This window comes from Prionailurus viverrinus, chromosome B4 (genome assembly GCF_022837055.1).
Source record: "Prionailurus viverrinus isolate Anna chromosome B4, UM_Priviv_1.0, whole genome shotgun sequence".
In the NCBI taxonomy this organism is placed as follows: Eukaryota; Metazoa; Chordata; class Mammalia; order Carnivora; family Felidae; genus Prionailurus; species Prionailurus viverrinus.
In genome coordinates this window covers 65,488,251-65,510,283 of record NC_062567.1, presented here as the reverse complement: position 1 = coordinate 65,510,283, position 22,033 = coordinate 65,488,251, and the positions used below count along the sequence as shown (strand labels likewise).

The window sequence follows — 22,033 nt, the reverse complement described above, 5'->3', positions numbered from 1 at the left end:
AGAAGGTTTTGAAATATCCTTTCTTCATTTTATTATATCTACATCTTTTTAAAAGAGAGCTGGAAGCAGTCAGATTAGTATTTACCCCAAATCCAAAACAGCATTTGGATCTCTTGACTCATCAAATCAGGTGAGGGTCTAGATGCTAATTCAAATTATTCACATATTTACATGTTCATTATATATGCACTAATACTTAGGAAAAGAATTTGTGGCAGCTAATAGAGTCAATAAAGCTTTCAACATAGTGATAAAGAATGAGACTCCAGTATGAAGAGAATCAAGTAAACTAGCCTAGGGCACATTACTTATTAACTGAATAGAAATTTTAGCTATAAGCTGCCTAGCTTCCAATGCAAAGTAAAATGAAAAGAATGTAAAGGCAATCAGTTATACAGCTCACACTGAATAAAAGAAATAAGAATAATTTTGAATTAAAGCATTTTCCCAACATTAAACACTAAGAGAAATTTTGACTTTACAGAAACGTCATTGGGAAAAAAACAATTTAAAATAAAATCTTCAATGAATATTAGAAGCATTCTTTACATACAATTCTTATGTTCATTCTGATATCAAACTGCAGCCCTGAGAATCCATCTTATGTAGCCATAAAGCTTACTGTCCTATGACAATATATGTGTAGAATTTAGGAGTTCTAGAGTAACAACTCACTCCTTCCTGCTGAACTCACACTATTGCTCCTTATTTAGGCATGTGCCTGTGCATAGCTAGTAAGATACAGCTCTAATTGCTGTCTACATTATCAATTCATTGTTTCATCTCTTCTCTAAGATGTTTGAAAATAAGAAAATTCAAATAATTTTCAGCTCACACTTTTACTTGTCATAAATAGGTCACACAATGTTTGAAAGTGACACAAACTGAAAGGAGTAACCACTAGTGGATTTGAATTTTTTTCTCAAAAATATGCACATGAAAAAAAATATCTGTGGCTGTAACACCTTTGTTACAGATATTGGACAATAAAAACTGCTCTATGGGGTGATGATGCATAGGAAGAAATGCAATGAATACTTAGGTCTGCAGGAGACTTCACGGAAGCATGTGAGTCCTTAATACTCTCACCATCCACCCCCATTGCTGCCATCTCTTTTTTTTGCAATTACTGATAGATTTCCTCTATTCTTTTCATATCAACTGTCCTTATGGTTTTGTGGTTTTTCTAACTTCTACTGCCATGCCATTGCTAAAGTAAATTCTTCTATTACCTATAAACTGAAACTTTCCATTGATTTGTTTGCTGAATTCATTCTAGATCAGGCTCTAAATTCATCACATGATTCTGTTTCCCCAATTTAGTCAATCTGCATATAATCATTTTTACTGCCTACATGGAATATTTAATTTCCATTCTACTCATATGCATTTTTGTTATGTTTCTTTACAGCCTAAACCTAATCACTCCATTCTTTTAAGTTTTGTTTTTTAAGTTTATTCATTTATTTTGAGAGAGAGCAAGTAAGGAGGGGCAGAGAGAGGGAGAGAGAGAATCCTAAACAGTCTCTTCACTCTCAGCACAGAGCCTGATGCAGGGCTCAAACTCATGAACCATCATTATTTGAGCCAAAGTCAAATGCTTAACCAACTGAGCCACCCAGGTGCCCCTAATCACTCCGTTAACAAAATAATAAATAAATAGGGGCTTTATTTCTTTGTAATTTGTTTCATATACAATTATGTAATGGTTTATGAAGATTAAATCCTAAATTACATCTTAAATAATCATATATATGACACAATATGACAAAAATATTTCCTAAACAAAATTAAAATATTGGTTTTTATTAACACAGTTGACCATGTTTACAGGCACATGGGTGGCTCACTAGGTTAAGACTCCAACTTTGGCTCAGGTCATGATTTCACAGCTCATGGGTTTGAGCCCCACAGCTGGCTCTGTGCTGATGATTCAGAGCCTGGAGCCTGCTTCTGATTCTATGTCTCCCTGTCACTCTGCCCCGCTTCCACTCGCGCTCTGTCTCTCTTGCTCTCATATATAAATAAACATTTTTTAAAAAGCCATGTTTATTGTTACACCAATGATAGCATTTTAATGTGTGGGGGATAAGCTCAGGAATCCCCCGGGTTTATACCAATGGGTTAACAAAGCATAAAGAAATACAAAGTCAAAAAATGCTCACACCTGAGTTTGGGTAAACCAGATTGGCACCCCAATAGAGGGGGGGGCAAAGGCACACCAAGAATAGGGAGGCATAAAGGTGCCAGGAATAGGGAGGTGCAAAGGCACCCCAAAATAGAGAGGGGGGTGCAGAGCCCCCAGAATAGAGAGGGAGAGGCAAAGGCCTAAAATAGGAATGGTGCAAAGGTACCCAATACATAGGTATATAAAATAAACAGGATTAGATATTCAGGGTGGAAGCACCCCTAATTTAGTACTAAAGCAGAAAAGCTGCTTTCACAGGAGGATAGGGCCAGGTTAAGTAAATTGGTGAATTGGACTATGAACCACTGTACTGCAGGCAAAGCAGCCCAGAGGGGAGATGGTTAACAAAAGAAAAAGTGCCTTATTAACCCTGAGGTTATTCCCCCTATCTGTCTTATCCTCTAGGCTAGCTAACTTAAACAGACATGGTGCCTCCTGTCTGCCATTAACAACCATCTACCCATCTGCCCGGCACCAGGATTTTGTTTTATATTGACCCAAACCCCAAACACTGTGTATCTTCAAAAACCCCCTTTTCCCTCATGTCTCCAAGTTAATGCTCCCAGTTTGTCTCTTTGCACATGCCCATCATGTTTGTACACCTTCTGATCTTAATAAATATGAGGCAAGGACCCTTATTCAGGGCTCTTGTCTTTTCCCTGACATTAGCCATCTCTCACTTTAATCCTGCGCCTGCTCTTTTGCTGGCCAAAAGACTTAGAGTCTATGACATTAATGAATATGCAAAACACTTATCACACTTCCTAGCACAAAGTACAAAATGAACAAATGTTGGTATAACCAATTCTCCCTCTAAATAGTGCTTTATTTTGTCAGCAAAATAGAGTAATTCTGCCGTGACACAGGTGATAGCATCTTCAGGCAATTAACAAATTAAATTTCTGTTCTTCATTCTCCTTATTTTACCAATTGCTAGGCAGTGCACTCTTCATAGTTCTTTGCATGTAGTATCTATTGCATTTCTATACTTTGCTGGACTGATTTAATCCTAATCAGCTTTGTATATGAGAAATGGAGATTTATACAATCTCCATTTCATTTTAACACATTTACTCATTTCTTCCTAAATTACAAGTGACTGAAATTTTTGTTTTTAACAGTATAACCAAAGCACTTATTTTCAACCCATTGATTGACAAATGACTAGTTCTTTTAAAGAACTAATTTTATACTGACTCTGAAAATGTCTCAGTGAGTACCCATTTCCTAATCAATGTTCATGAATTTCTTGCAACATTATACTTCTGTAGTTAAGATCTAAGAATTCTGTTTTGAATCACAGAGGAGTGATTTTCTTTCACTGAAGTTTCCTTTCTTTTCTTAAGAATGTTTCTCAAAATAATTTAGAGAAGCTAAAGAATTCATTAAAGAACATTTTCCCTTAAACTAAGAAATTAATTACATGAAGAACATTAAATCTGAATCAAGAGTCCTACAGTTAAGGAAAAAATACTGTAATTTTTGTATTATTATTAAATTTCTAACCAGTATGCTTTGAAACTTATTTTTCTATATGTAGGTATGCCTAAATAGTAGATCCTTAGATAATAAGTTTCAATCATCAGAAACTCAGTTTCCACATGTAAAAACTAAAGATTAGTCACAGTTTTATAAAAACTAACCCCTTCCAACTCTAAGATTTCATTTCATCCTTGATGAGGTAATGGCCAACAAATTCTAAATAATATTTCTCTTAGGTTACCCAAAAATATTTTTTTCATTACTGCATGACGCATCTATTTAAGTTCAATTTCAATGAAAGGAGGGTGTCACTTAAAGACATTAATATTTCCATAGGTGAGGCTACATCCTACTACCATAAAGACCATAGAAAATAATATTTGTAATACTATTTTGTATTTAATAACTTCAAAACAATCATTTTGCCAAAGAATTTTATTTTTTCCTATAAAAAATGATTTGTTTAAAAATCAACACTATTTGGTATTCATGCTCTCCTGCACAGGTCTCATCCAAATATATCCATGTAAATGATTGGCCATGTTTTCTCTCTTCTAATTGAGTATTCTGGTACAAATAACCATGTCTCTCAAAATATTTATTATTATTTATGCCTGATCTACTCCCCTCATAAACTTTCTATTTATTTAACATCTTCATTAAGTTCCAGTGAAACAATGTTGCATTTCAAGTCATCTTTAACAATATCAGACAACTCAAACTCACTAAGACACATTTTTATGACCTAGATCTCTGTTTATCTGGCAGGTCATTTATTTCTAAACACATTGTTTTATATAATTTGTCATTCAGCTATGAATAGGCCACAGTATGGAATATATTCACCACTTTTTAAATATTTTCTTAACAATGCTACTGCCTCATTGTGAACTATTTTATTATCATTGTTATGACTTAAATATGTAAGTCAGGAAGACCTTAGTATCAACATATTAGTGACAAATATTAAACAACTGTTTACAATAGATCAGGCAATGTGCTAAATGCTGAGGATATGGATAGACATAAACAGAATGATGATTGTGCCCATCAGTCTGAAAACATTTTTAATATTATGTAAAATAGTTTAAAAGAGTTCAATTATTTTCATCCCTGCTATTTACATAATGTAAGTTCTACTAATACATGATTTATCTTTTATTAAAATATTCAAAATATTTTTGTTGGACAGAATATCTGCTCATGTTTTAAATCACTGAATATTTTTATATGAATTTTCTAGTCAATAAAAATCAGTAAAAAAAAAAATATAAAAAGAAGAAAAAAAAGAAGAAAGAAACCACATAGTATGGTCATTCCAAATCCCTGAACTTGCCATTTACAACATATTCCTTGTGAAAACTAACACAAAATATACTCATGGATCATGGTGGTGGGAGAGAGGGTGCTATAAGACATAAAGATATGTAAATCTTGGTAGCCAGGCATATTCCCTAAGTCATAGCAAAGTTGGTCTTCATTGAGATTGAAGACCATACTCATAAAGAAGCTAAAATTGTTGACTTGACATTCAGATCTCCAGGTACAGGTATACTTTAGGTCAAGATAGACTTTTGTCATAAAAAATTCCTACTACAAAAAAAAATTCCTACTACTACAGGATTCATCTTACATTTGATATGGCCATTTACATAATATGATCCCCAAAGTCTATTAATTTAACAGTGTGACTCAAACATAGTGTCTTAGAATTAATAAAATGTGGTAACATTAATTCATGTGACCATTCATTCATCACATATTTATTGAATATCTACTATGTTCATGGCCCTGTTCTAGACTCCAGGAATGCAATGATCAATAAAACAGAAGTGATACCCTTTCTATTCTTTAGTTATATACAGAAAACTTGCCTGATTAATATCACATTTTCTCCTGAAGGAGATAAGAAGGAAAAAAGTTTCTGAAAGCATCCTCCCAGGGAAAAGCAGTAAAAAAAGTTCTTATCACTAATTCACATTTTAGAGGAAACGATAATAAACTGGGTAATATCAATTTATTAAAAAGATATTACTCATCAATCTACTCAACGACATTTAAGCTGGTCCATGTATTCGGCATCTTGTTAAATGTATGTATTTCCTCAGGTGTCATTTTGTTCTTTATCCATTATTCAAATTTTCCACACTTGGGCAAAGTGACCTTTTTTTCTTTTAGAGTTTGTTTATGGATAGTTTACTTTTCAAATTATACTTGACTTCCTTCTAATTACAAACATCTTAATAAAATAAATTTGTAACTTTGCACTGGTTCCATTATATATGTCCATTTTAGTTAAAAGATAGGTGAACACACCTATGAACATAGGAGTACAAAATATCATCGAATGCATCCATGCTTTGACATTTGAAGGTTCCTGCAACATGCAAAAAAAAAAAAAATAGCAAAAGTATGGGAATATAGCAGAGAAATTTTAATCTCTTAATCCTGAACCTATAGTTTTAAAAACAGGGTAAACTTGGGGCGCCTGGGTGGCGCAGTGGGTTAAGCGTCGGACTTCAGCCAGGTCACGATCTCACGGTCCGTGAGTTCGAGCCCCGCGTCGGGCTCTGGGCTGATGGCTCAGAGCCTGGAGCCTGTTTCCGATTCTGTGTCTCCCTCTCTCTCTGCCCCTCCCCCGTTCATGCTCTGTCTCTCTCTGTCCCAAAAATAAATAAACGTTGGAAAAATAAAATTAAAAAAAACAGGGTAAACTCAGTCTTGGTTTTATACCTTTAAAGTGAGAATCTCATCATCTTCTAGAAAGGATTAAATGAGAACATGCATTAAAGCAATTATCTCAGCACTAAAGACATAGTTTGCTTCCTCTATCCTTTCAAGTTGTGTTAACTACCTCTTTTTAGTGTGAACCTCTAAATTTTTCAGTGAACATCATTTATAACTATAAGTAATAAACAATGATACAAATATTTTAAAATATCCTAACTGTCCTTTGCTGCATCCAGGAGATTATTCTTGATGCCTTCCCCTACTTTTGTCTAGAGCCCAATTTACATGCACTATTGTACCTGGTTTACATCTTTACAAGAGCTATCTTTGTCCAATAAACTTTGTTTGCTCCTCTCTTTTTTTCAAGAGACTGTTTTTTTTCCATGGCAACGGGGAATAGACTTCCTTTTGGATAACCACTGCACAGAGAAGGGTCTTAATAAGCATTTGCTGAATTAATAAATTAGAATGTTCTGTGACCTCAAGAGATTCATAATTATGTAGCGTGGAATACATATCTATTACCTATGTACATAGCATTATTCCATCTATTAAATCGTGCCATAGTATCTAACATATAAAAATCTGTTCCACTAGAATATAAACTCTTTGATGGAAAGATTCATGTTCTATTCATCCTTGTATCCCCAAAGTCTGGCATAGTGGCTGACATATGTGTAGAATTTGGCAAATGTGGTTCCCCAGCGGAAGAGAATTACTTAGAACTTGGGAAGATGCTATTAGCCTTGTGCTCAAAAGTTTAATTCAGAGGATTAAAATGGCAACTAAAAGCTTCACTTGAAAAGAACAGTCATAAAGCCCAGATAACCCTTGATAAATCATCTTTGCTTCTGTGTGTGGAATTCACTGGAATGCAGATATTTTATTTTTTTAAGTAAACTCTGTGCCCAACATAGGGCTTGAACTCATGACCCCAAGATCAAGGGTCAATGCTCTACTGACTGAGCAAGCCAGGTGCTCTGGAATGCAGATATTTTAGAAATGATCACACCAGCAATAAATATCAAAGTTTCAGGTATATTGGCATAAGACCTTTGGCTAGTAAAATAGATAGCAATAGAGTGACCTGAGAAATATGGTTGATGTATGAGAAAAATAAGTTTATCGTTTAGATGGAAGAACAAAGGAAAGAATGGTGTTAATTCAAAGTTTATATATGTGGCAAATGGAAGTATCTCTTCTGCTTAGAACCCATGTATCCATCTGAAGGTCAATTAGAATAGCTGTAAAGTCAGCACCTTCCTATGAACGTTACTATGCCTGGCACTTTTTCATGGTGGCAACTGTCATGTAAAAAGTACTTAATTACATTAAACAATTCTACTTAATTTGTAAGCACAAATAATTACCTAAGAATATAGTGATTTAAAGGTAGATAAGTCTGAAGACAGAAAAGAGACCAAATGACTTGTAATCATCTTTATGTTCACTGAGGCACTGCTATCACCGCTTTTTTTTTTTTAATTTTTTTTTCAACATTTATTTATTTTTGGGACAGAGAGAGACAGAGCATGAACGGGGGAGGGGCAGAGAGAGAGGGAGACCCAGAATCGGAAACAGGCTCCAGGCTCTGAGCCATCAGCCCAGAGCCCGACGCGGGGCTCGAACTCACGGACCGCGAGATCATGACCTGGCTGAAGTCAGTCGCTTAACCGACTGCGCCACCCAGGCGCCCCTATCACCGCTTTTAATAGCCAATACAGGGAGGTGCACCTGGGTGGCTCAATGGGGTTAAGCATCCAACTTCCGCTCAGGTCATGATCTCATGATTCCTGGGTTCAAATCCTGCATCAGGCTCTGTACTGACAGCTCAGAACCTGGAGACTGCTTCCAGATTCTGTGTCTCCCTCTCTCTGTTCCCCTCTCCTGCTCATGCTCTATCTCTCTCTGTCTCTCAAAAAGAAATAAACATTAAAAAATTTTTTTAAACAGGCAATACAATATAAGGAATTTTTCTAAACATACAATTAAATTCAAATTTTTCATAGACCGAAAAATTCTCTTTTTGGTAGGGGTTAAAGTTCTGATTCTCTACTTACTTACTTACTTACTTACTTACTTACTTACTTACTTACTTACATTAACCTTCAGCATTATTTTCCAGCCAATTTTTCATTTACTAGCCAATCCAAGGCCAGAATTCAAATATAGAAAACACAAAACTAGGAAATAAAAAATAAATTTCATGCTCTCGATAATTTTACAGAATAAATTTTTTCAGTAGTGAGCATTTTGAATTTTCTACTAAAATGTTCCCTCCATAGATGATCACCATTCATCATGATTTCAAAGCACATTAAAAAATTATAATAAAAGCCGTTTCCTAGGTTCGAGTAAAGGGAACAACTGCAATTGTTTTCCACTATTCTTGCCTACTTGTTCTGGAACTTGGGTGCCCTCATACTGACCTATTTTGTTTATTACTGGTCCATCCAATTCACCTCTTGGCTGTCTGCTCAGCCAGTTCTTCAATAGATCCTCCTGTTTGTCACCCAGCTTCTCTTCTTGCCAACTAATATATCATCTTCCATCTGTTTAAATTCCTATGTTCTTTCTGGCACAGCTCTGCCTCCAGATTCCCTCCCAGCCACCTACCTTGCTGCCCTCCATCTGCTAGCATGACTAGTGTCTTTTCTAACCTATTATCAATCTAAATTGTCTTCAACTTTCCACTTGAATTTCTTTATCAAAGGCTCATCTCTTAAAGGGTTACTGCACTTGCAATCATAACATATCATACAATCTTGAAGTAGAAAGGGAAGTTAAAAACCATTAGGTTCAAACATGCATTTCATGTTTTAATTCTTCTACCCTTTAAAGTCAATTAATGTTCTCAATTTCTCTCAGTGATGGTATTTTGAAGTAATAGAGTGTACCACTGAAAGAGATCATTACTGTCTTTTGGTATATATTCTTCAGAGCACTACCTCTGTGTGGCCCAATTCTTATTAGTCTTATAGTTAATTGTGTTTGGTTCATTGTTCCAAAGTTTGGCATTTACTGATTACCAAAAACCTTTTTTTGGACACCACATTTTCAAGACAATTCAATTCAATTTTGTAGGCTTAATGTAGCAGAAATATTTCTTAATTAGGATGTGTGTTGCTTACTGGATACCAAAGACATTATATAAACAACACTAGCATTTGATAATTACAGTTTCAGAATTTGATATTTTAGGAGCATAAGGTGGCATTTTCCCTTGACATTGATTTAGTCGCTGGATGAGGTAGATCCTTGTTTTTATGTAACAGAAATGCTACAAGTTAAAGCAGACTCAGGAAAATGATGAAACTTTAGACCTATGTAGCTTGCCATTAGACTAAAAACTTCTAATTGTCCATTCATATTTCTAGAGGATATCCCCTCCCTCTTTCAACCACAGCTTAGAAAAAAGCTAAGCTTATGTTTAGAGGAGGTTCACTCAGGATCTGCCCTTAAATCTGAAATAATATAGCAATTTAATAAAATGGTAATTATTTTTAAAGACTTAAATCATTTATTTTAAATACTGGGAATATATAATTTCCATTGATGTTAATTGGTGTTAAAGATGTTAAGACTTCTTCATGTTTGTTTTAATACAGGTTTTATTATTGTTTGAGTATGGTAAAGCCAATGGATCTGATGATAACTGCCACTGAAAAGATACTTGTTATACTCACAGATCCCAAGAGAAGGGGGGCATACCATGCATGGGGGCACACAGGGAATCTTAGGGCTTGGGGGTCAATCAAGAGGCAGAAGGAGAGGGGGAACTATAGGCAAAAAGCCTTTAGTGTGATTTTCTCAGGAAGGAGAGAGGATAAAAGTGGATTTACGGGGGCTAGTTTGAATTACTTCAGAAGCTCTGGGTAAGCACCAGAGCCATCCCTAGTTGTCTGGTACAGGTCCCAGGGGTGATTAGGGCAGGAAGAAATTGGCCAGAGTGTGAAAACCTTGATAAAGAAGAAGGTTTAAGGTGTGGACTCCAGGTTGCTTGATTTGCACTTGAAAAGTTCACTCAGGGGTCATTGGTTTACTAACTAGTAATTGGCTAACCTCAGGAAGGGCAATCCTCCCAGGGTCAGCAAAGCGAGGCATTAGAATATAGAAAATAAAAGGCAAGATTAATACAATATTTAATTTAGAATGAACAATCATTTAAAAATGTTCACCATTCATCTGATTCAGGGGTCAGAAACTTTTTGAGCGTTAAATGCCCCCAATGGGATTGAATAACAGATGTGAGTGCCCAATCACTATAAAAATAAGTCTAAACATGTTATTCTAGTGGTTAGGGTCTTAATAATCTGTTCCCACCGTCTTTGTTCTCAACTCTACCAGTCCAATTCCTCTATTTCAACCCTGACACTGGCATATAAAATATTAATTTTTGCTTCCATGCTTTTATGTATATTCTTCTCCTGGGCTCCATTTAAAAATTTTGATTATGGTTCCTTATTTGTCCTATGACACTTAAACTTTTACCAAATGTTTTAGATGACACTATGTTGTACTTTTTTTTCCTACATTTGAATTATTTGTTCTAGTGAAAGCACCACCCCTCTTCTTTTTTCACAACTAGAGAGCCAGAATCCCTAGCAAGAGCACACAGGAAGATCTTTAAATAAATTCTTCATTACACTGAGTTGTTTTATGAGAGGAAAGTGACTAGAAAGCAATGAAAAACAGAGTAAAATTTATATTTATAATCAGAGGGAAGACATTGCTGAAATATTCATGAAGCTGTATTAAAATGACACATCCCTCAGAGTCAAATTCTAGGAGCATTTTTAAAAGGAAAATAATTCAAACACTAATTTCTTAGAAAATATATTTGAGGGAGAAATTAATGTTACTATTTTTCCAAAGGGAGAAAAGAGAAGATACAATTTCTTGGTGTCACTCTTTGTTATAAATTCATACTTAAAAAAGTTTCTGAATTTTACAAAGTTTACAATTCTTCAGAACTATTTACTAAAAAAATACAGGGAAGACTTCCTTATCATAAAAAAATAAACTCAGATTGAAAAAAACTTTTATGTGTGTTTTAAGTTTGGAAAATGGACATATTATCTCTCTTCAAATGTTTTTAGTCTCCTAATCTTCCATTAAATGATTTGTAACTTTTTACAACCCTAGTTTATGGCTAATGTTAAATATAGGACATATAGGGGCGCCTGGGTGGCGCAGTCGGTTAAGCGTCCGACTTCAGCCAGGTCACGATCTCGCGGTCTGCGAGTTCGAGCCCCGCGTCGGGCTCTGGGCTGATGGCTCAGAGCCTGGAGCCTGTTTCCGACTCTGTGTCTCCCTCTCTCTCTGCCCCTCCCCCGTTCATGCTCTGTCTCTCTCTGTCCCAAAAATAAATAAACGTTGAAAAAAAAAAATTAAAAAAAAAATATAGGACATATAGAGATATATAAAAATATAGAGATAGGTTTTTACTTAGATTTATTATAACATATGTACAAACAACCCTTATTAGTATAAGTATTATACTAAAAAGAAAATGGACAGCTTACCATTTTAAAATGCCCTTCACTGATTTCTTACTCTACTAAGTCACCTTTAAAATACATTTTTAAAGTAAATTACAAAGCCTTACATTAGTGAATCATAATATTTCAGAATTCTTATAAATTGATTTTAAGGGGCATTAATTATGTATATCAATTATTCATTAAGTACATTTTTCTTTCAAAATCTTATAGCTAATATTTCACTGCTATATGGGTTTCTCATTCCATTTCCTCTTTCCATTTATCATACCCTTTTTGTATGTCCTCGGTCTCCTTTCTAACTGTATCTAATATGATTATGCTTTGCCATAATAATCATTATTTAAACTCATTTTGGCATCTCACTTCATATATTGTGGTCAATATTCAAATTTTCTCATTAATCTCTTGTTAGTTTCTCCCAATTGACAATCTATAAAAATTAATTACAACTACTGTGGGAACTGGGAGCAGAGCACATCTCATTCCAGATTTCCCTCACATGATCCAGGAAATATTCTTTATCTAACCATCACATATTTTCAGTGATATTGAGTAATGGTTTGAGTTGAGACTAGAACAATGACAGAGAGATTTAACAAGTGCAATGCTACTCAGACCCCTTTGTTTATACAATCTCCCCATGTTAGCCCATTAATTTTACTGCTACCTTCTTGTCATCCAGCATGGGGGCTTTTCTTCTACTGTCACCTCAGCCTGATCAAACAAGTAGCACTGCCATTATGCTCATCACTCAGAATTTAGTATGTCTTTGGGCAATAAATATCTTTTAGTTTCTGCCCCCTCAGTTCTTTTTCATTTTCATTTCTATTCCATTTTACTAGCTGTTAATGGGCCACCTCAGTCAGGAGGCATTTGAGCAGGAATGAACTCCATGACTCAGCATCAGGAGACTCTAAAATGTATAGGGGCAGCTACTTCTCCTTCTTATCTTCCCCTCCCTAAGGAAAAACTCAACGTGTGAGTTTCCTCCTGTGCCTAAACCAGCTCAGCTTTGCAGATTTAAACACGTTCTATAATGTGAGTTCTGTGCCACCATACTACCAGGCCAGTTGAAAGGAAACTCAAATATAATAGAGTAATACCACAACAGAATTAAAATGCATTGTGAAATGCTTGAAAGGTAGTTTCCCTGTGTTCTTATTATCATTACTCTGTATTTCTCTCCTTTTTTTTTTCTAATAGGTGATGCTTATTCACAAAGCATACTTAGCATTATCTATTACCGGTTCTTGATAGATTATTTAGCAAACATAATTTTAAAAACTTAGCATCATATTTGAAGAAGGACATATACATACATGTTATATTGCGTATATTATGTTCTATCAATTATATATTATAGTGTATATGTGTAGAAATACATATGTGTACATATATGCATGTGTGAATATATACTAATAGTGTGTATATATATATATATATACACATTAATAGTGCATATTTACTGTTTAAAATTATCCTTAAAATGTTATATTTAATGCTATTTTCCCACCCTGAAGAGAGGTCAAGGAATTCATATCATACCACACATTATTTGCATATTTATTAATTATTTGCCATGATATTTAAACAAGCAGTTTTAATTCACAAAGACTGATAAATATAGTAGTACATTATTTTTACTGTTCAGTTTTTCAGAGTTTTTGTGGATTTTATTTGGCTTTTCTATACTGGGTTCTATAATTCCATAAGCTTAATTTTGAAAACATCGAGAAAAAAAATAAAACTTTTCGGGGGGTTGTAGTAAATTCAAAATATGCCATCTACCCACTCTTTTTAAAGTAAGGCATTCTGGACAGGAAGAAAGAAAACAAAACACATAGAAGTCAAACTGTTTTGTTTCTGACAACAAGGTCTTCCTTCAAGGACATGCTATTCCAAATTATTTCAATTCCATCTGTTCAATTTGTATGCAACACAGTATTTGAGTTTGAGTACCTCAGTGCCATCCTCTACTTCTGGTAGAAGGATTGAACATTTTTGGTGTCTATCAACATCTTTCACCATCATTTGAAAATGTTGACAATAAGGAAATAATCTGAGCCAAAGGAATACCACAACCCTGCTAAAACTTCTCCAGAAGGAGATAATTTTTTTTATTGATTCAGCTCACGCTCAGTGCTGCCCCTCCCCAGTTTGCAGGCTAGCTATCTAAGACACACACATCGGAGCTCTGGTACATTCTTGAATAGCTTTTGCATGCAAATAAAATACCTTACGGCACAATACTGTCAAAAATATAAAATAAAGTCACCTTTCAATGAACAAAACAATTCAGAACCCTGATGCTGCATCGCAATACTGAGGTCTGAGTCAACGTTACTAATACCGCATCACCGTTATCCCAACTCAGCACATTCTCACTTACAATTACCTAGAGAAAAACCTTGTGCTTACCTGATATGCTGAGTTATCTGTTGTGCTGGGTATAGTATTTATTGCAAATTGTCCATTTGAATAAATGCAGCGACAGTTATACCACAATACGCCTCTCTCCTGCAGCAGAAAGCAAGTTAAAAGGACTTCAAGCTGTGACCTCAGAGGCAGGCACAGCCGCTCCCATCCTTCAGCCAACCTTCTGGGAAGAGCAGGTTAGATGACAGCGAAGCTGGCTCTCTACATAGCAATACTTTCAAATAAAGCATTCTGTGCTGGGAGCTGGGGGATTTACATCTTCCAAATTCGACTGGCCTGAGTCAATGCTGCTTCTATGCCTGAAAATATTAAGCATTTCACTGCAGTCACTTAATGCAAGAAACTATCTGAGGCGACTTCACAAACCCTGTCATTCTGTTCGGAGACTAAAGAATGAGCACCGCATGCATAATTCATGCATTGAAATCTTCAATGCACTTCCTGTAGCTGCTGTTCTAATCCAGTAATGGGCTATTGATCACCTCATCGCTAAGACAATTGAAGCTCCGCAATTGGTTTATTTCCACAAATAAAATTACAACCTAAATCACAGGCAGAAGGCTCCAACTCTGCAACATCCACTCAGGGAAAACACTCACATGGAGGAGATAACATTTGCATACTGCAGAATGTTTAAACTGGACTCTCTTTGGCAGAAACACTGTACTATCTGCTTCTTTTATTCAAAAGACATACTTTCTGCAGATTTAGACTGAATATTTTACATTATAAGTGAGATATACAGAGTTGTTTTTTTTCCTTACCATTTCAGGAAAATCAACAGGCTAAACTGAAAATTAAGAAAAAAAAATAAAACATAAAGAGTGATGTATGGCTACAAATTATAGGAGATGTTTCCTGGATTCATGTGGATAACCTTTCTTAGAAGAATTTAATTTAAAAACAATTAACTTTTATTTGAATAATGTGGAAGAGATTTTTTTAATCACCATAGTGGGTACATGTGTTCATTACTGCTAAGTATTTTGGATGGTAAGCACCTTTTTTTTCTGGTAATGTCAAGAGTTCTGAAAGCCCTTTCTCTTAGAATTCAAGCTTCTAAGAACACACCATGGTTTCTTTTGCTCTTTTTTCAGTGCCTCAAAAAAGAAATCTTTAAAACAAAATGTTCATTTCATTAGGCTGATATTCATCAAGGAAATACACATAGCATTTTAAAATGTCATAATAATATTTACAACAAACACTAGAGTGAGAGAGCCATGTAAAATAGCAAATGTATACAAATGCTTGTCAATTTCCCAAAGTATCTTTAGTGTAAAAATTAATTAAGCTTTCTTTTTCCACCAAAAGCAGACTAAATATGATGTTATTAAGATCATTTAGAAGCCTAATACCGTGTCTTTTCAAAGCCTCTCTTTATTACATATACATAGGTACCAGGTACACATACAAGTGTCACAGTTTTGTGTTATCACATCTGACTATTTGTAAGATCTGAGTGAAATCTGCAATTTCACAGCTCAGGGCTAGACTAGACTAGAGAATAATATAGACCAAGATATAGACCAAGAATAGAATATAACCAAGGTTTGCCATCTAACAGTTACACTGCACAAGAAGCAGTTCAGCCTTGGAGGAAGAATGGTCACAGTGATTTCCAGTCAATAAACCAGGAGCAACTGATATCAGCCTGTGAGGGTAGGAGGAGTGCTGATGACAACATGGATGGAGTTCACGGAAGTTCGGGGAAACATTTCTTTCTTCCAATGCATGTGAGAGCGTGCCTACTAGGTCATAGAAAAGATAATTGCACCTAACTGATCAAAATGATGCTAAAATATTCTAAATGGCCGTCTGAGAAATTAACCATCCAATTGCTATGTTTATTACATATCCAACATTCCATAATGTTTTGTCCTACCCCGGGCAGACTATATGCACATTTATATATATTGCCTCTAACCTAATAAACTTCAAGTGAACTACATAGTAGACCTTATTTTAAAATATTTATCTGAGTGACATTCTTTATTCTTTAAACAGAAGATTGAAAGTCTTCAAACATTTGAAAAATCATAGAAGTTATAGCTAAGGATTAATATCTTGCCATGAGTTTTATCAAATTAATCACCTATAGAAGCAGTTTTGTATGAAGATAACATCTCATTTAAAAATAGTAGGAAATTGAAAACTTTAAAATGTAAGTTATCAGGTATGGGGATATAGAGTACAATCATTTTGGAGATATAAATTGCTGACATAAACTAAAATAATTACTCATGTAAGCATTAGAAAATTAACCTCTCTGAGATGACGTGATTCAATAATGCATAACCAGGTGGATAGGAAAAGCTGAGTTCATCCCTCCTGCAGTGAGTGAGGACAAAGTCAGTATCTTTTCTCCCATACAAATACTCAAGACCCAAGTCTACAATGAAGATAGCAACTTTGTATCTACTTGGTGAATTTTCACTATCAGTGGTCTTAAAGGTGGGGAGAGACCTGAGAAACACACACACAAACACCTCATCAACCTAGAAGAGACCAACACTAGAAGTCTACAAAGAAGAATACGGCATGAGAAAAGTTATAGGGGTGGTAAATCCCTAAAACATCAGAGTGGGAGCCACAAGTAAGCCTTGAATCAAAACAACTCAGGAAAAATAGCCAATCATACTCTTAGATAAAACAAACCCAAAGGTGATAATAAGAACCAATTTCCACTTTCCGGAAGTCCAGCGATGCGTAAGAAAGACACTTGACCGATCTTTTCAAAATAGATGGAAAACAGAGATGGAGATTTTGAGATGAATTTCATCTCTTTGCAGATCAAGAGGCTTTCCAATATTTTGAATTTATAAAGCATGTAAAATATAAACTCCATAATGTACGATAGGGTCAATAAAATGAATCAAAATTTGGAAATAAATCAAAGCATATTTAGTCTACTAAACTTGTGATATCTATTAAGATATATAACTAGACTGTCTGACTACTGTCATTTGGAAAAAACGCATAATTTACATTCATTATAAGAAAACACAATGACATGTAACCTTAGGAAAATAACTGAGGCTACCAAAGTTTCTACATTCCTGAGCTCAAGGAATGTAGGAGCAGACTGCATTTGTTCTCTGAGATTTAAGACACTCCTTCTTTTCTTGCTCTGTCCTACCAATACTATAATCATCCCCTAATCATAGCACATTCATTTAATTAAACATATTTATTATGTACCTTCTACAAGAAGGGAATTGTGCTAGATGCTAGGAAAACAAGTATGTACAGGTCAGTGGCTGCCTCCAAAGTAATCATACTTTAATGATGAAAACAGGTAAATACATAGATGCAGAGTGATGAATATAATCACTTTGATATACTTTAAGATATGCAAATGAGATAATTACTAAAAGGCACTGTGTCTGCATGCTAAATAACGGCTGGGTAAGTGTTAATTGTTAATTTTTATTCCACTAGATGAGGCATAGAGGTATAGTAACAGAAGAAATACTGGCATTACCAACTGCCCATAGGGCATGAGGAAATGATTCATGGAGGTGGTGATAGTTAAAGAAATTGAGTGGTATAAAGGAACTAACATGGGTTTTAATGATTGACAAATTTGAAAATAAATTCAGGCTTCTTTGAATTTATGTTACTTTGCACATGCTACCCATATTCCATGAAGAGCAACTTTATATCATTCGTGTCATATAGAAATCAAGTTAAACATCCATCTCTAGGGGCGCCTGGGTGGCGCAGTCGGTTAAGCGTCCGACTTCAGCCAGGTCACGATCTCGCGGTCCGTGAGTTCGAGCCCCGCGTCGGGCTCTGGGCTGATGGCTCAGAGCCTGGAGCCTGTTTCCGATTCTGTGTCTCCCTCTCTCTCTGCCCCTCCCCCGTTCATGCTCTGTCTCTCTCTGTCCCAAAAATAAATAAACGTTGGAAAAAAAAAAAAAAAACATCCATCTCTAGCTTTCTGTGAAAATTAAGTAATTTAGAGCACAAGAGTTAAAATATAGTTTTTGTAGTCATACAGATGAGACTTTAAATTCCACCTTGATTTCCTCATCTTTAAGATGGAGAGGATATCAACATCTTAGAGTTATTAGGAAATTCAAATATTGCAATGTCTATATGTCACTTAACACAGTTCTTGACCCAGTAAGACTTTAGAAACATTGATTAATTTTTCCCCAAAGCTTAATCTTGGAGAATATTTTTGATGGAAAATTCATTTTCAGTAAGGAGAACCATGTGCATTTGTGGCAAGGTAGGATATCACATAATATGCTTGAGAAACTGAATTGTGTATGTTAGAGAATCTGAATACAATAGACATTTGTCAGGTGATAAGCCACAATTATATAAAATCTGATTTATATAAGGCCCTTTTAAAAACTTTGTTACAATTCTGACTATATAGAACATTTTTAGCACTGTTAAGAAGTTTGAAGCTATTCTGCAGAGAAAGAAATATTTAAAGATTTCACCAAGAGAATAATATGACTAGATTTTGTGGCTGGAAGATAGACTGGAAGCAGTAAACAGATGAAAAGAATATGTTTAAGAGAATACTATTTGGAATCTACCAGAAGTGATAAGGATCTAAACAAGGCAGAAATAGGGATGTGGACATAGGGCAAATATTCTAGAGATATTTAAACACCAGAGTCAGTAGAACTAAGTAGTATGAAGAGGCTGGGAGGAATCCTGGAAGGCTTTCAGGACTTGGGTAACTCAGTGTCCTTCTCTCACTCCTATCCAAAGGATAAAAGAATGACTGATATCATAAGAAGATGGTAAGATGAGATTATAATATTATACACAGCAAGGGGGGAATAAACCACCAAGATTAAGAGTTGGTAAAGAATTGGATACTTAAAGAATTTACAGCAGACATTTTGAGAATGAAACTGTAGCTCACTAGGTGTTTGGGAGCAACCAGAATTGTTTAAGGAAGTCAAAGAAATAACTCAGACTTGAAATTGTGCATTGAAAATAAGGTGGATACCCTGAGGTGTAGGAAAAAAAATGAACTGAAAGCCCTATGTTAACTTGCTATCTTGACATCATTTACAAATTGATTGCAAAAGGGAAAACTTCTAGTATACATTAAACATATCCCATAAGAATAAACAATGCTCAGTACAGCCCTTGTGAAATAAGTAGCACTTACTTCTACTTACCATGAGGAGTTCCGCTCAAAGAAACTTAAGAAATTTGGCCACATCACGTTACTCGGTGATAAAAAAGAAAGAAATCTTGCCATTTGCAACAACGTGAATGGAACTAGAGTGCATTATAGTGAGCGAAATAAGTCAGAGAAACACAAATACATGACTTCACTCATATGTGGAATTTAAGATACAAAACAGATGAGCATAAGGGAAGGGAAAGGAAGCAAAAATAATATAAAAACAGGGAGGGAGACAAACCATAAGAGACTCTTAAATACAGAGAACAAACTGAGGGTTGCTGGTGGGGTTTTGGGTGAGGGGATGGGCTAAATGGGCAAGGGGCATTAAGCAGGGCACTTGTTGGGATGAGCACTGGGTGTTATATGTAGGGGATGAATCTAAATTCTATTCCTGGTATCATTATTACACTAAATGTTAACTAACTTGGATGTAAATTTTTAAAAATAATAATTAAAAAAGACCCAATTATAATGCAATCTCCATGTAAAATAAAGGTACTAAGAATCCTACTAATGGTTACAAGTATAATTGAAAAATATAATGTAAAGCCTTTCAAGTCTGTGACGGTATAATATCTCCCAAATAATTATTATAATCCTTATTTAATCATATTTACTTTTAGTTATTTTAAGAGAGGCAGGGTTTTTTTTTTTGTTTAAATTCCAGTTAGTTAACATACAGTGTAATATTAGTTTCAGGTGTTCAATATAGTGATTCAACAGTTCCATATATCATCCAGTACTCATCACAAGTGCACAGTTTAATCCCTATCACCAATTTACGGTAGTTTTTCTTTTTAAGTGACTAAAAGCTCTTGAAGGTATATTTAACTTCAAGTCAAGAGATCAGCAACCAATTCTACCCCATGAGATCTACTGAACAGCTCTGAATATATGCCAATCTGTCTCTAGATACACATTAGGGAAAAGCTTTGAAAATTATATCCTACTTGGAAAAAAAAATAATAAAATAAAATAAAATAATTAGGGGCGCCTGGGTAGCTCAGTGGGTTGAGCGTCTGACTTCGGCTCAGTTCATGATCTCACAGCTTGTAAGTTCAAGCCCCACATCGGGGTCTGTGCTGACAGAATGGAGCCTGGAGCCTGCTTCAGATTCTGGGTGTCCCTCTCTCTCTTTCTCTCTGTCCCTTCACCACTCATGCTCTGTCCCTCTCTCTCTCAAGAATAAATAAACATTAAAAAAAATTATATCCTGCTTGTCTTCTTCCAGTAACAAATTTAAATACTTACAAAACATTTTGGTCCAAATATATTTCTAGTCTCAAGATAATTTAAGCCTACCTCACTATGTCTCGATTTTTTATTTAACAGAAGTCTGTACCTTCTTAGGTCTTTTAGGATGTTTAAGCTTTTGAAAAGAATGATCCAACCCATAAGTAACTTCTTCAAGCAGGCTTAATGGGGAAAAAAAGGTTGATTTTATGAATTTATGAATGAACAAATGCCAACAAAAAATAGATGATACATTTACTATAATATCTGATTGTATGATACTTTAAAATACAAACTGTTTTTGTAGACTTTTTGTAAGTTTTAGCCTCATTATTACTAAATAGATATATTTTTAACGTAACCACATCATGATTATAAAGCACAAGTATATATTGTGTGCATTCATGTGAGATTTGCATATATACACAAATATTTTAAAACTTGAATTATACTGTAGTTCATATTAATGTACATTTAACTTGCTGAATTTCCACAAACGGACTCAGCTATGTCCCTTGCACTCCGATCAACAAACAATACGTAATTAAAGGCCCACCCTCCACTACCTCCCCAAAATAGCCACTGTTCTGACTGCTAACAAGATAGGTTACATATTTTTACACAACGAATCTATAGTGATGCAGAATTCTACAGATCTAGAGCTATTTCAGAAGTAAGTTGCACAAGTGTTTGGTATTCACACTCTTCCCATTCTTATTTGACCATAGTTTCAAAATATAAAAGGTAACTTTTACACTCTCATTTAATAAAGCAATTTTGTAGAAGTTCCTTTTGATATGAATACCTCAGAACACATTTTATTTTCTACCAAGAGCTAAGTCTCAAAGCAGGATATTAATGTACCAGTAAATTCTTTTGTGAAATATTTGTTTTCATGGAGTTATTACATAAGGCAATCAACTTTACTTTTTCATAAGAAGTTTTATCTTTAAATGTGCAACTGTAATTTCCTGGATAAGATTTTATCACAGATGGTTGTCCTATGAAATTAAAGAGGCATTCATAAAAGCATCTTGAAAATATAACTAATATTTTAGTTTTAGGGAGTGAATATAGGGATCTTTCTGAACAAAGTGATACTTTACTGAAATGCATGAGGATTTAAATTAAAAATTGATAAGCAATTTAAAATAGGAACAAGTTCTAATTTATAAGGATAACCTATGACCTAGACTGCCTTCTTAGTGCAAAACTACCAAATGCAAAAAACCCTTGGGTACAGAGGCCGTTACACAAGCCAGTAATAATTATGTTCGAAAACTACTCCTAATTAGT

At 34.9% G+C, this 22,033-nt stretch overlaps 1 protein-coding gene across 3 annotated transcripts in view; it reads right to left on the bottom strand.

Moving 5' to 3' along the window:
• CNTN1 (contactin 1) overlaps nt 1-22,033 on the bottom strand; it is a 366,494-nt gene that overhangs the window by 232,417 nt on the left and 112,044 nt on the right. The window contains exon 1 of one of the 3 annotated variants that reach the window (XM_047868303.1): nt 14,323-14,423. The exons of the other annotated variants lie outside the window; for them this stretch is intronic. The gene's annotated coding sequence lies outside the window, so the exon portion shown is untranslated. Of the gene's footprint in view, nt 1-14,322; nt 14,424-22,033 lie in introns of those variants that run through there. 3 annotated transcript variants of the gene reach the window in all.